The 13255-nt window shown below is 40.5% G+C and overlaps 1 long non-coding RNA gene across 1 annotated transcript; it reads left to right on the top strand.

The window, feature by feature from the left end:
• Nucleotides 1-6304: 6304 nt before the first annotated feature.
• On the top strand, nt 6305-9915 carry LOC124067329. The gene is made up of 3 exons (XR_006844741.1): nt 6305-7224; nt 7397-8047; nt 8399-9915. It is a non-coding gene; the product is annotated as an uncharacterized LOC124067329 (long non-coding RNA).
• Nucleotides 9916-13255: the final 3340 nt, after the last annotated feature.

The raw sequence follows: 13255 nt of genomic DNA, 5'->3' as shown, positions 1-13255 counted from the left end.
TCACCAGTAAGAGGGGAATATGCTGTGCATAACAAGACACATAGTACTTGCGATGGATGTAGCTATTATAAGATCAGAAAAGTTATTTTTAAAGTAAGTGGAGCTGTCCCTATTTCTTTCAGCACAGATAGTGGTTCATAATAAAAACTGCAAAAAGCATCTGTTTGCATGACTGAAGTCAACAGAAGTAAGCACACGGCTCCAACATCACAAACCACCTTTCATGTGTTTGCTTTTACTTTTCTACAGTACCACATCCGTAATATAATCTACTGAAATGTCCATTAAAATACAGCTATTAATGGGACTCAAACCAATGTCGTACTCAAGACCAACTGAAATAAATTATGATCAAGACCAGATTAAGGGCAGCACGGTGGTGCAGTGGTTAGCACTGTCGCCTCATAGCAAGAGGGTTCCAGGTTTGAATCCCAGTCTGGGCCCTTCTATGTGGAGTTTGCATGTTCTCCCTGTGCCTGCGTGGGTTTTCTCCAGGTACTCCGGCTTCCTCCCACAATACTCTAAATTGCCCCTAGGTGAGAGTGTTTGGTTGTTTGTCTTTTGGCCATGCGATTGACTGGCGACCAGTCCAGGGTGTACCCCGCCTCTTGCCCGTAGTCAGCCGCGACCCGGTATAGAAAATGGATGGACCAGATTAAATCAAGACCAACACCAGACCAGTGCACGTCAAAATAACAATATCAAAAGATAATAAAGTGTTGTGTACATAGAAAACAAGGGCATTATGGCAACTGAGGTTTTGAAGTAGTCAGAGTTATTTGCCTGGCCAATTTTCCAACCAAAACACTGAAATCATCTTTAAGGCGGTTAAACTTACACAGAAAGAGGGTAGATGTGTATTTTTCTTTCACGTTTCCGACACCCAGTGTGGGAGTAGTGATTAATGAAGCCAGAGAGGAGAGGAGATCACTAAACTCAAAACACACATAAGCACTAAGGTTTGACCGTCGGTAAGAAGTCACGCATTTGATCTGCAATTGTGCATTCACACTCCAAATTAGCAGTCTTAATGTAACGTGCCTTGTGTATTACCTTGCCTCCACTCTCTGCTGTCACATCTCACGTTCTTCCTCTTTCAGTCAAGTACTACTGCATGTAACGTTTGCATTCATGTTGGAACTTTGATAAAAATGTGATGGTTCCAGTCATATGAAGCATTAAGTTTCGCATCCAGTCATGTTAAAACGTAAATCAAACAATGCACATGTAATTTAGTGATATCCCCGTAGATGTGGTGACTGTCTGGCCTTGAAAAAAAATCCACAGTCAATAAAAAATTCAGTTGATTCCAAGACGAGACAGAGACCTTCAAAAAGTGATCTTGGCCGATCTCTTTAACAAATCTGTTCTCCAGTACTACAACACTAACTCAGGCTGGTCTGAAACTTCTTAGATGTGACGTGTTTGTCAGCTTCTTTCCTGTGAGTTTGAGTTAATCACCCGCAGCATCACAACAGCTGAAGTATCTGAAAGAGGGACGTACATTTTACTTAAGTGCCACAGTAAGCTCCAACAAACATAAACACACTTTCACTACAGCTTTATTATGCAAGGGACCAACAAATCTGGGCAGTACTCTCGGACTAAACTCAGTACTCTCGGACTGAGCTCCACCCTCTGCAAATGGGTCCTGGACTTCCTGACGGACAGGCCTCAGTCCATAAAGATCCATGACATCTCCTCTTCCCCCATCACCCTCAGCACCGGCTCCCCCCGGGGCTGTGTGCTGAGCCCCCTCCTGTTCACCCTGTTCACATCCGAGCTGCCCGATCGTGAAGTTTGCAGATGATACAGCTGTGGTAGGACGCATCATCAACAGCGACGAGTCCGACTACAGGCAGGAGGTGGAACGCCTGGAGGGCTGGTGCAGAGAGAACAACCTCTGCATCAACGTGAAGAAGACCAAGGAGATGATCGTGGACTTCAGAAGGGGAAGACATCTCCCCATTCCTCCCCTGTACATCGGAGGGACAGCGGTGGAAGTGGTCTCCAGCTTCAGGTACCTGGGCGTCCACATAATGGACGACCTCACCTGGAGCAACAACACTTCCTCTCATCTCATCAGGAAGGCACACCAGCGCCTCTACTTCCTCAGGACCCTGAGGCGTGCCGGACTGGGGAGCTCAGTCCTGACATCTTTTTATAGATGTGTGGTGGAGAGCGTCCTGTGCTCCTGCATCACTGTGTGGCACGGCAGCTGCTCTGCAGCAGAGAAAAAGTCTCTGCAGAGGGTGGTGAAAGCTGCACAGAAGACTGTGGGACGCAGCCTATCCACCACCACAGACATTTACACCTCCAGGTGCAGGAAAAGGGCCTCCTGCATCATGAAGGACCCCACCCACCCCTCACACGAACTGTTTGCCCCTCTCCCCTCAAACTGGAGGCTGTGGAGGATTAAGAGCAGGACCACCAGACTGAGGAACAGCATCTTCTCAGAAGCTGTGAGACTGTTGAACTCTGGAGGACCTCTGTAGCCCCTGGTGCTACCCCATCCCCACCCCACCCCACACACACATCACCCTCCCTCTCCCTTCCCCGACAGCCACCCACAGAACATTGCACAATGCAGCCATCTTGCACAGAACTTTGCACTACTTGTTTCATTTGCACGATACCGCTGTAAATATTGTTGTCATCCCTGACGCTGTTTATATTTTTTTATTCTGGTTGTTTTTATATTTTGCAGGTTATTGGGCTTATACCAGGACCAGGGAAACTAATTTTGTTCCACCTCATATTCAAGGAGCTTTATTGTCATTTCTCACATGTAGAACGTGTGAAGTGACAATAAAGCTCCTCAAATCCTTGAATTGAATCCAAAGCTCAGCTGAAACTGATCTGCATTTAAAAATGTAGTTTTTGCAAAAAAAACCCCAAAAAAACAAAAAAAGGTTTAAAAATATTGAGGTATACCAAGTTCACATTTCTGATAATCTGGAAGCAAGCAGTCTGGAGAGAATCTGCTACTAACCACTACCAATAACAACGTAATATCTGTGCAGGAGATGATGCTTGCCAAAACAGAAGAAAAAGCTATTATCAAGTCAGTCCCCTGCTGAATAAGTCTTGCCATGGCAATACAGTCACTATTTTATGTGTTTAAAACCTTGCTGTCACTCTTGCAGTCCCATGTCTGTATCAAGGATTCAATACTCTGTTGGCATAATAGTATGGATGTCATTTTTTGTATTGATATGGAGATTGCTTCTCTTTTCAATGTCTTTGAAAAAAATCATATGTGAGATGTACTGGCTCTTGAGAATGAAAAGACTGACTGTAGTGGTTTCAGCTGGATAGTTTCAATCATGGTAAATGGATTTTCTAAATGCCAAAGTAGCTGCTTTATAGATTTGGCTTCCCAGAGAGGAGAGCAACCTCATTTAGATGGAATATTGCTGACTGCCAAGACAGCTCCATGCATTCACAAACCAAGCCAGGAGGAAATGTGGATTTCACTTTGCCCCTTTGTGATACATATACTGTACCTCCATATCCAATCTATGACAGATGATTCCCAGAGGCATCTTGATGCATCTCAATTACCGTCAGTGTCACTGTTTACTTTAGAGATCTGGGTTGCTGACAGCCTCTCGTGTTTTCTTTGATCTGGTTTCTTCACTCCATCCATCCTTAAGTGTGGAAACAATTTATGTGCATTACCTTACACATAGCTGTAAAATTTTACTTCATTCTTTAATAGGGTTATTCAGGCAGCGGAAAGTAGAGTAAAGAGAAAGAGAAAATTTTATTATTTATAAATGGAATTTAAAAACATTTCACACACAAAAAAATAACTGAAAGATGATTTGTTAGCTTGTTCTAGGGCTTTCAAACCAACCTTGTCCTCTTCATCAGTGCATGGAGTTGGAGTAAGCCTTCATGACCACAGAGCAAACTCCATCTGTTGATGAAAAAAGTGAAATGCAGTTGAATGCTTTGAGAAAAGCAAGTAAGCTGACGTTGACATTAACATTTATTGGCAATGGTGCCATGCTGTTTGGGTAAAACGTCTGAGCTGAAGTTTAATAGCAGGCACGTGCAGATAAGGGGGGCTACAGGGGCTCAGGCACCTGCCCTTTTCCTGATGGACATTCAAAGTGCGCTTTTGACAGGGCTGTTTTTTTTTTTTGGTTTTGGTTTTGGTTTTTTTTATTATTTTTTTTTTTTAATAAATAAATGAGTTCCAACAGCTAAGTTCTCCACAATGTCTCCTAAATCATATGCGAAGTTATACATTTGGGGGAAAAACGTTTTACACCTAAATACCTTGCGGCCACGATTCATGACGTCACATGGTCAGCGAACCCATCGAAAGCGTGTGCATGCGGCCATCAAGTGAGACGATGCAAGAAGGAGAGGCGCATGGTAAGGTCGCAGTGAATCACAGTGTTCATTCCTTTTCTGACCATTTATGTTGTATGATTCGTGAAAGGACAAGTTAATACATTGTTTAGGGCTGTTTTTTGCGTTGGGTTGCTAAACTGAGCCCCTGCCCCACCAGAGGTCTCTGCACGTCCCTGTTTAATAGTGTAAGATTTTTGCAAATACACCTCTGATTCAATGGTCCTTGTTCCACTTTACTGATTGAGAATGAGCTGCCATCACACATGCATCCCTCACCCTGAAATAACACCACTGTGGATGAAGAGAATAACCCCTGGAAAAAAAAAAATCTACAGGAATATGTTGGCACAATCCTGTTGCAGAAAGAAAACAATTCTCTTAGGACTAACTCGGATATTGCAGCAGGGCATAAAGCCATTTCTCAAAAGACAATTTCCTCACAATAGCGTCAGTCATTCTGATTCCTGGGGAAAGGCTAACATCATTTGAGGATAGCTCAGCTACACTTGATTAATTGTTATGGGAAGAGGTTGCGATATGACAATCTCATATTCACAGTGCGGGAACAAGCAAGGCATATTTTTAGAGCAGGTAGCTGCCAGAACTCACACTTACCTGGGATTCGTGAGCTAGGTGGCAGAAGTCGGCTCTGTTGGCTGTTTCTGATCAGAGTGAAGTTATTTTCTAACCTATTCCAGTCTAATCACTCTCAGGGGTCATATGAACGCAGGGAGAGAGAGTTGGTGGTAGCAATGATACTCTAATTAATGGGCAATTAACTATATCCAGTCATAATTACAGTTTCCAGACTATTAAGTTCAGTACGATGAATGTCAAATGAATGAGTTATCAAAGGAACTGAAAATGAGTTTCTCTTCAGTTTAAATATGACTTCTCTTTTCCCTCCACTGCTCCTCAGTGTAAGTGAAGTTGGAATGTTAAAAAGTCTAGAGTCTAGAGCCACACCAGCACATCTGTGAAGATGTTGTGCTTAATGCACAGAAAACCAAACTCTTGTTCAAAGCACTGGAAATTTTGACCTTGTGATGCAAAGCCCATAGATGTATGCACCCAGTCGCATAGTGATCCAACGGCTGTTGAGACATTCCCCTCTGAACCACATCTGCCAGTAGTGCTAGAGGAAAGATTAGGGGACCAAAGTCATTAGGATTAATACTTTGGGGTCCATGAATTAATTGAACAGTCATCCTGTATCAAATTGGTGGACCCACTGACAAACACTGCCATCTGTAGTGTCACCAGCTGGACTAAGAATCCAAAATCTGTGCATCACAAAAGGGGTAGAAATTGCTGCCTCAGTGAATTCTTTCAAAAGAGTTGGGTCACTGTGTGAAATATAAATAAAATGAGAATGCAGTTATTTAACATGTCAGTTATTGTGACACTATCACCTGTTACCAATGAACCTATTTACCTGTGAAATGTTCTTTCAACAATCCACAACCTTCCCAGTCTTTAGTTGCTGATGTCCCATCTTGTTTGAAACATGCTGCTGGCATCAAATTCAGAATAAGCTGGAGGAGGAGGAATGGGTACACCATTTTCTGTATCTGTTTAACCTAATACATAATCTGTATCCATATCTGTGCTCAGAATTGGCAGTGCTTAATCCCAAAGTGGATGTTGCTCAAACCGGGTATTGTTAATTGATTGACTGAAACTGATATGGGCTCATCAGGAATTGCTCGGTTTGTTACTTATTGGAAAACTATTTACAGAACAGCCTCAAAATTGAGCTTCTGATCAATGTTTTTTATCACAAGAGTAAGAGAACTAGAACAATTTTTAGAAGCTTGAATGAATTAACTTCAGTGAGCTATCCCATGAGGATTTTCCTTCATCTCATCTTGACATATTTTACTTGGGAGGTACTTGTATCAAGACCGGATCTGTACCGGATACATGATTTTAGCTGAGGCAAGATCAACCCTGATGCATCTACAAAGTCAAAGAAGTTGATAAGGTAAAATATTCAACATATTGTCTTCATACTGTTTTCAATCAAAAAGGATAAGCATATGATCACATTCTGTTTTATTTACTCATTTGTAAATGAGTATAAAGCAATTGGCTCAGTGAGATCTCTATGATTATTCTTATCTGCTTCTTGAAAACTGGTAATGTAATTAAGAGCAAGACACTGATGCTAATTAACCTTGGTTGAGGTGAAGGAGCTGGGAGCTGCTGTTGTTTTAACTAGTAAACTAGTATGTCTCAGCAGTGATTAATCATCTGAGGCCTCCGGTCTGTCAGTAAACAGGGAGAAGGACACCTTGGGGGAGGGCGTGCTGATACGGGTATGGTACAGGAAAAAGCAGGTATGAGCTAGTGGAAAGAAATTCTGCTTTGGGCTTGTTCTGCCCCATGGGGGGGTTTTCAACACTGATAGCTTGATGGGGTTCCAGCCTCCTCACAGAAATGTCAAGCAGAGGGCATCTGAGGAATTAATTTAAACACATGTGCAGGGTGTATCCCAAAGCGCCTTGGTGATGTAATTACATGTTTTCTCATTATTCATATGCAGACAGTTGTGCAGATGGCATTTCTCACAACAAGGTTTGAAACAGTGGAGACCTGTGGTGACATGGTTCCTCCCTCTTCATACTATAAATAGAACACGAATAGCACTCACATGTCTGAACAGAAACAAATCAATGCATTGTGTATTCTCCTAAAGGTCTCTGTTGTGTGGTGTCCCTGTGAACACGTTACAGTGCAAGATAGTTGCAAAGATAATTGCATTTTCCCATGTTTTTACTTTTCTGAACAAAACTTCAACAATTTGTGCGCTTCCTGTCATCAGATGGTGGCCCTGCCTTGACAAAAGAAGGACTTCTGGTAACTTCTGGTAACTCTATGGACTTCAATACCAGTGATTCAGGACTTCACTTGTACTTGAGGCTTTTGATTTGAAAATACTTGATAAACTCCCCCAAGCTCAACATTTTAAAAGCATATTATTTAAGAAGTGTTCTATGAATTAATTACTTCCTTTCACTTCCTGAATCAGTCAATGCCATGGGTGAAGAAGTCATGAAAGAATGTTAGCAGCATGCAACTGGAAGTCCTCTGTACATGTAACTTATGTGAAGTAGTCACTCAGAAATAATTCATATCAGTAATAACAGAAGCACTTTAACTGGCAGTTTTACACTATTTGTCATTGTGTTTTGATGTATGTACATTTGGTGTTGTTTTCATTTATTCAGACAGAACCTGAGTACCCTGTATGAGATTAACTAGAACCTATGCCTACAGTCCCACCCATCAGGTCATCACCACGGTGCACCTTGATGTCATAACACTTCCTTCAATTGAAAAGAAACTCATGTTAAATGCACTTCATGAAAACATCTTGCCCACTGTCATCAGGATGGCTAACTACTTGTTTTCTAAGCAGTCTCCTAAATCCACTCTTGTATTTGTGTTAATCTGTAAAGTCTTTATTAAACTGAAGTTTAGCTATAGCATTGGAGAAACCACTGTATCCTTCTATTGTCTCATGACAAACTTTTAAGTGGGAAAAAAGTTAAGTGTTTCAGAGTTTATATTTTAATTGGATAATTGATCTAGAACAGGTCTCAAGCTTTCACCAGTGCTGTGTGAGGTATAATCCTGACCAACGAGAACGATAAGAATGGAGACCAAAGTTTCAGCAGAAGTGAGTTTTGAATCCTTGATTTGCTTTGACATTTCAGCAAAAGGAAAAACTGTGATCTAAAATAAAACTGAGGATGCATATTTCATGCTATCCCCATTATGTTATAAATGTTTAAAATATCTGGCAATTCCCATTGCTCCTGTTACAATTACTCTCCTAGTTCTACAAATTCTTCTTCTTCTTTTTTCCTTTATAGATGGTTTAAAAACGTTTTCTCAGCATGAAGATAGTTAAATGCCTGCATTGGACATTCAGTATTTCTAAATATGTGCTTTTATTTACCTGCAAACGTCGACTGATGTTATCCCCTGATACCTTCTCCCATTTTCCCCATAATTCCTCTCTCCACAGACAAATAAATAGCTTCAAAAGGATTCAGGCTGTTATATTAGAGTGCAAGCATGCAAACTAAATGGTGCGTTCAGACTCCTGGAGCGTGGGACCATCAGAGGCCTTGCAGCACAATCTCATTATAAACATCCCTCTGTTTATTCTCTAAACTGAGGGGGCTATTATCAAGCATGTGGCATGTTGTCACCCTCATCCACACCAGAGATGAGCCTGTTTCCTCCTGTCTGAAGCTGTGCCCATGTCATATGCTGAGCGCACGAGTGACAGGCCATCACTCTTCATCTCCAGCAAACCAGGGCCAGATAGGAGTTTGGAATAGGTGTCGCTGTTACCACTTTTGTCAATCATGACAGCCTCTACAGCGCCTTAATGCAGCACAGATGGTGTTTTGGTGCATGTCCCCGTTTGTCACTGAAATAGCAGAGTGACAGGGTCTTTGCCCATGTGAGGCCACAGAATGTTTGAAGCTAAATGCATGTTACTGGCTGAGATCCCAGCCATAATGCTGAAAAACCCATACAACATAACATAAATAAACATAATGAGCTGTGTCTGTTCACAAATAATATATTCAAATATATTCTAGACTTCCATTGTACATTTAAGTTGTCCGTGTTGGTAATTTTTCTGTTATGATCTATGTTAAAATCATCTGATGATGAGTTTCTCTCTTTCTGATTGCTGTATTTTGTATTTTATTTATATCCAAAACAACTTTAATTCTACCGTGCATATCAGTTAGACTAATTTTCTCACAAGAAAAGCTGCTTAAATGAACATTTCTGGAGCTTCACTGGAAAAAAAACTTTGCGGTTTTCTCCTAAACAATTGAAAAAGCTTGATCAGAATAATCCAAGTGTCCATCCCAATGATTTGATTTGTTAAGATGAAATCTCCACTACAGACGCTAGCTGGGTGAGTGAGCTTGAATGCATTGAGGTATGCAAAGATCACAAGCTCTTTGATTTTGTTTGGTAGTGCATCTACATGTATTCAAGCTGCAGAAATACTCTGGGAACTAAGAAACTTTACCCAACTTTCTATCAGCACCAGATTGAGTATACTGAATGAACTGTCATTTTTGGGTACACTGTGCCAAAGACTCTCTACTCCATCACCAAATTGTCTGTACAGTCATGACAGGGAGAGGACTGATTGAAAGAGGATTTAAATGAGCAAATGTGATTCATCCAGATGTGTAAACAGCTCCAAACCCTCTTACATTATATGATAATGGATTCTTACTCATCCCATCATGTAATGTAACCCTAATAAAAATAACGAAACGTGCATGTGAATGCCCTGGGCACATTAGGCATTGCACACCAAAAATAACACCTCATAATCTCTGTTCACCTTAGTTTTGACATTTTATTATAGAACATGATGTGAAAATTCTACCAAATCAACCAAAATAATCATGACAATACAACAAAGCATGCTGGTTGGAGTGTAATTTTACCTTTACTAAATATTACAGGACAAATGTAATGCTAAAAAAGTGTCAATTAAAGAAGAATTCTCGCAACCAGCTTAGACTTTTGTCTCCATTTTCAAATTCTGCAGATGAAGCCCTGAGTTACTAACCTGCTTGCAATAAAATCCATTGAACTGAACTGAGAAAAGGAAACAGTTGTTATAAGATGTCTGTGTGTTTTCTTACTGTGCTCAGTCTGCAACTTTTTCAAAGTCAGTCACACATAATCAGAGTTTCACAGCAAATGGCTTCTCTGTAATGTTTAGAAATATGCTCAGCCCAGCTTGTCTTAAACAGCTCCATTACTGACTTCAAATGCATCACTGTGGGTTGTTGCCTGGTGTAAATTAGTATGTCTGCACCTGGGTTGCTGCATGTACAGAGAGAGCTCTGCTCCATCTTTTAACTTGCTGGACGGCTCAGTCACCTACATATTTTACCTGAAAGATGGCTCTTTTCAGTCTTATTGGACACCGCATCAAACATTAAAACACTAATGTAAATATGTACAGGGTTAATATTAAAAAGTACAAAAGATACATGATTGTGTAGGTGATATATACATACATGAATGCATGTATGGGGGATTAAGTTCTATAAGCATCATGAATGTCATGAAAGAATATCATGCACAGGTGGGAAGAGGTGAGAAAAATAAAGCGTCTGTTTTATACAAGTAGTGCAAACATGAAGAGTAAATAAATAGTGAGTTCAAGATATAGTCCTGAGGAGTGGAAGAATCACAGCAGCAGTCCCAGGATACACTGCTGTGGTAGACTGATTAGTGTCGGGACTAAGGACCTTCAGTAGCGTTCCTTCTTGCGCTGAGGGTGCAGCATTCTGCGACTGAAGGAGCTACTTATGGTCCCCACCGTCTCACACAGAGGATGAGAGGGGTTGTTCAGGATGCTTGACAGCTTGGCCAGCATTCTCCTCTCACCCACCCACCCACCCACACATGTTATTTGCTTGGCATATAAGAAAAAATGAACACCAAACACCAAAGACATTATATGCACCAAGTACTTCACATAAAAAAAGGCCATAATGACCATAAAAGCAGGATGATAATGGAAAGATAAGGACAGAATTAATGTAAAATTAAACGAACAGTAAAATCCATTTAACAATAATAGTAAAATAAGCTAAAATAAGGATTAACGCACAACAGACAATGCATAACACAGTATTACTTATTACTACCAAGACACAACTGAATGATAATATTTAAAATAAAATTTAAATTAGTCAGATGCAAACTTTTAAACTTCTGGCAAGTCATAGTGAGTTAACTGCTAAAGTGAAGAGGGAAGATTTAGCGTTCTTTTAAAAATATATAAAGAAAAATACATTTTAAAAATATATAAAGAAAGTTTTAGCTTTCTTTTAAAAATATTTCATAGCTTCGGGACAAAGTCTTCATCATCTGTTGGCTTTCACTAGGATCCTCCAGTAAACCAGCTGCACTGTTCTTGAATGTAAAGAGTGAACAAGGGAGTTAGCAAATTAGCTTGGTCCTAACTCATTAGGGTTTTGTATAGTAGAAGGAGGACCTTGAAATTGATTCCCGGTGTTACACAAAGGCAGTGCAAAGCAGCTAAAACTGGAGTGATGTGCTCTCTCCTCTTGGTTCTGGTTAATAGCTGAGGTGCAGTTATGAATAGCTGAAGTCTTGAAATAAAAGCAAGCTATTCAGCATTTTTTATATCTGGTTGTACATTTTGTTTCAGAGATGGAAAAAAATGTGTTTTGATCACCCTGTTAGTGTTTGATTTAAAGCTTAGATCTGAATCAAGGATAAAAAACAAAGAATTAAAAACTGCCTATGACACCGCTAGGTCAAATATTTGTTTGAAAACAGGACGGTACACATATGGTACTATATATATCTTTTCAGTTAAAAGATAGTAAAAACAATACTTACCTATCATATATAAGTACAAAGAGTCCCAGTAATCAATTCTTTCCACTTTGGCTTTGAAATGATCGTTATACCCTGGCTCTGCAAGGAAACTGGAAGGAGGGATGTTTCTGTTACAGTTTTTCTCATTTGCTTTAACTAATTTGTCCATTCAGATGTGACGTGTGTGTTCATCTGCTCCCCTACGCAAACTTCTTTAGCAGGTACGGCATCAGATTTTTCCATGCAGCACAGAGGTCTTTTAGAGGTCTATCTTTTATAGTTGAATACAGTGCATACAGTGAATACTTACAAAAGTATTCACTCCCCCTTGGCATTTTTTGTGTTTTGTTGCCTCACAGCCTGGAATTAAAATGCATTGTTTGAGGTAGCTGCAAGTCACTTTGGATAACTCTCTATGAGTTTGGGTTCCGCATGTGAACAGCAATCTTCAATCTGACCATAGATTCTCAATTGGATTGAGGTCAGGGCTTTGACTAGGCCATTCCAACGCATTTAAATGTTTCCCCTTAAACCACTCGAGTGTTGCTTTAGCAGTATGCTTAGGGTCGTTGTCTTCCTGGAAGGTGAACCTCGGTCCCAGTCTCAGATCACTGGCAGACTGAAACAGGTTTTGCTCAAGAATATCCCTGTATCTAGCACCATCCATCTTTCCCTAGATTCTGACCAGTTTTCCAGTCCCTGCTATTGATAAACATGGGGATGGTGTTCTTGGGGTGATAAGATGTGTTGGGTTTGCACAAGACATAGTGTTTTCCTTGGTGGCCAAAAAGTTTAATTTTAGTCTCATCTGACCAGCGCACCTTCATCCACACATTTAGGGAGTCTCCCACATGCCTTTTGGCAAACTCAAAACATTCTTTCCTATTTTTATCTTCACGTTATGGCTTTTTTGGCCACTCTTCCTTAACACCCAGCTCTGTGGAGTGTAAGGCTTATTGTGGTCCTAGGGACAGATACTCCAGTCTCAGCTGTGGAACTCTGCAGCTCCTTTAGGGTTACCTTTGGTCTCTGTGTTGCCTCTCTTGGCAGGATTGTTGTGGTACCAGTTTTCCTGTTGTTTACCACAGTTAATCAAATATTGTTTGAGGTTGTTCTATGAGATATAAAATTGCTTTGAAAAGGGGTGAGAAAATGCAAATCTAACTAAAAAAAACTGTTACCAAGTTTTCCAGTAGATAAAAAACAGTAATAAAGGTGCAGGTAGGTCGAGGTAGAAAGATGTACAAAGTAAAATAAATAATTAAATACAGAGATATTTATTTACCCAAGAAACTATCACATGAAAAAGACACCCACACAATAGTTACAGAATTTGTTAGTAGTAAAAAAGACAAAACTGGATTGCACTAGTAGGTGGTGGATTGTTGCACAGTGATTTACTGAAATTCTGTTTGTTGTGGAGCTCATGGGTTCTGCTGGTAGAACAGTCTCATGGTAGCAGGGAGTGCTCCTTCAC

The sequence above is a fragment of the Scatophagus argus genome, chromosome 11, assembly GCF_020382885.2.
Source record: "Scatophagus argus isolate fScaArg1 chromosome 11, fScaArg1.pri, whole genome shotgun sequence".
Lineage (NCBI taxonomy): Eukaryota > Metazoa > Chordata > Actinopteri > Scatophagidae > Scatophagus > Scatophagus argus.
The sequence above is the reverse complement of the archived record's forward strand: the minus strand, read 5'-3'. Positions and strand labels throughout refer to the sequence as shown.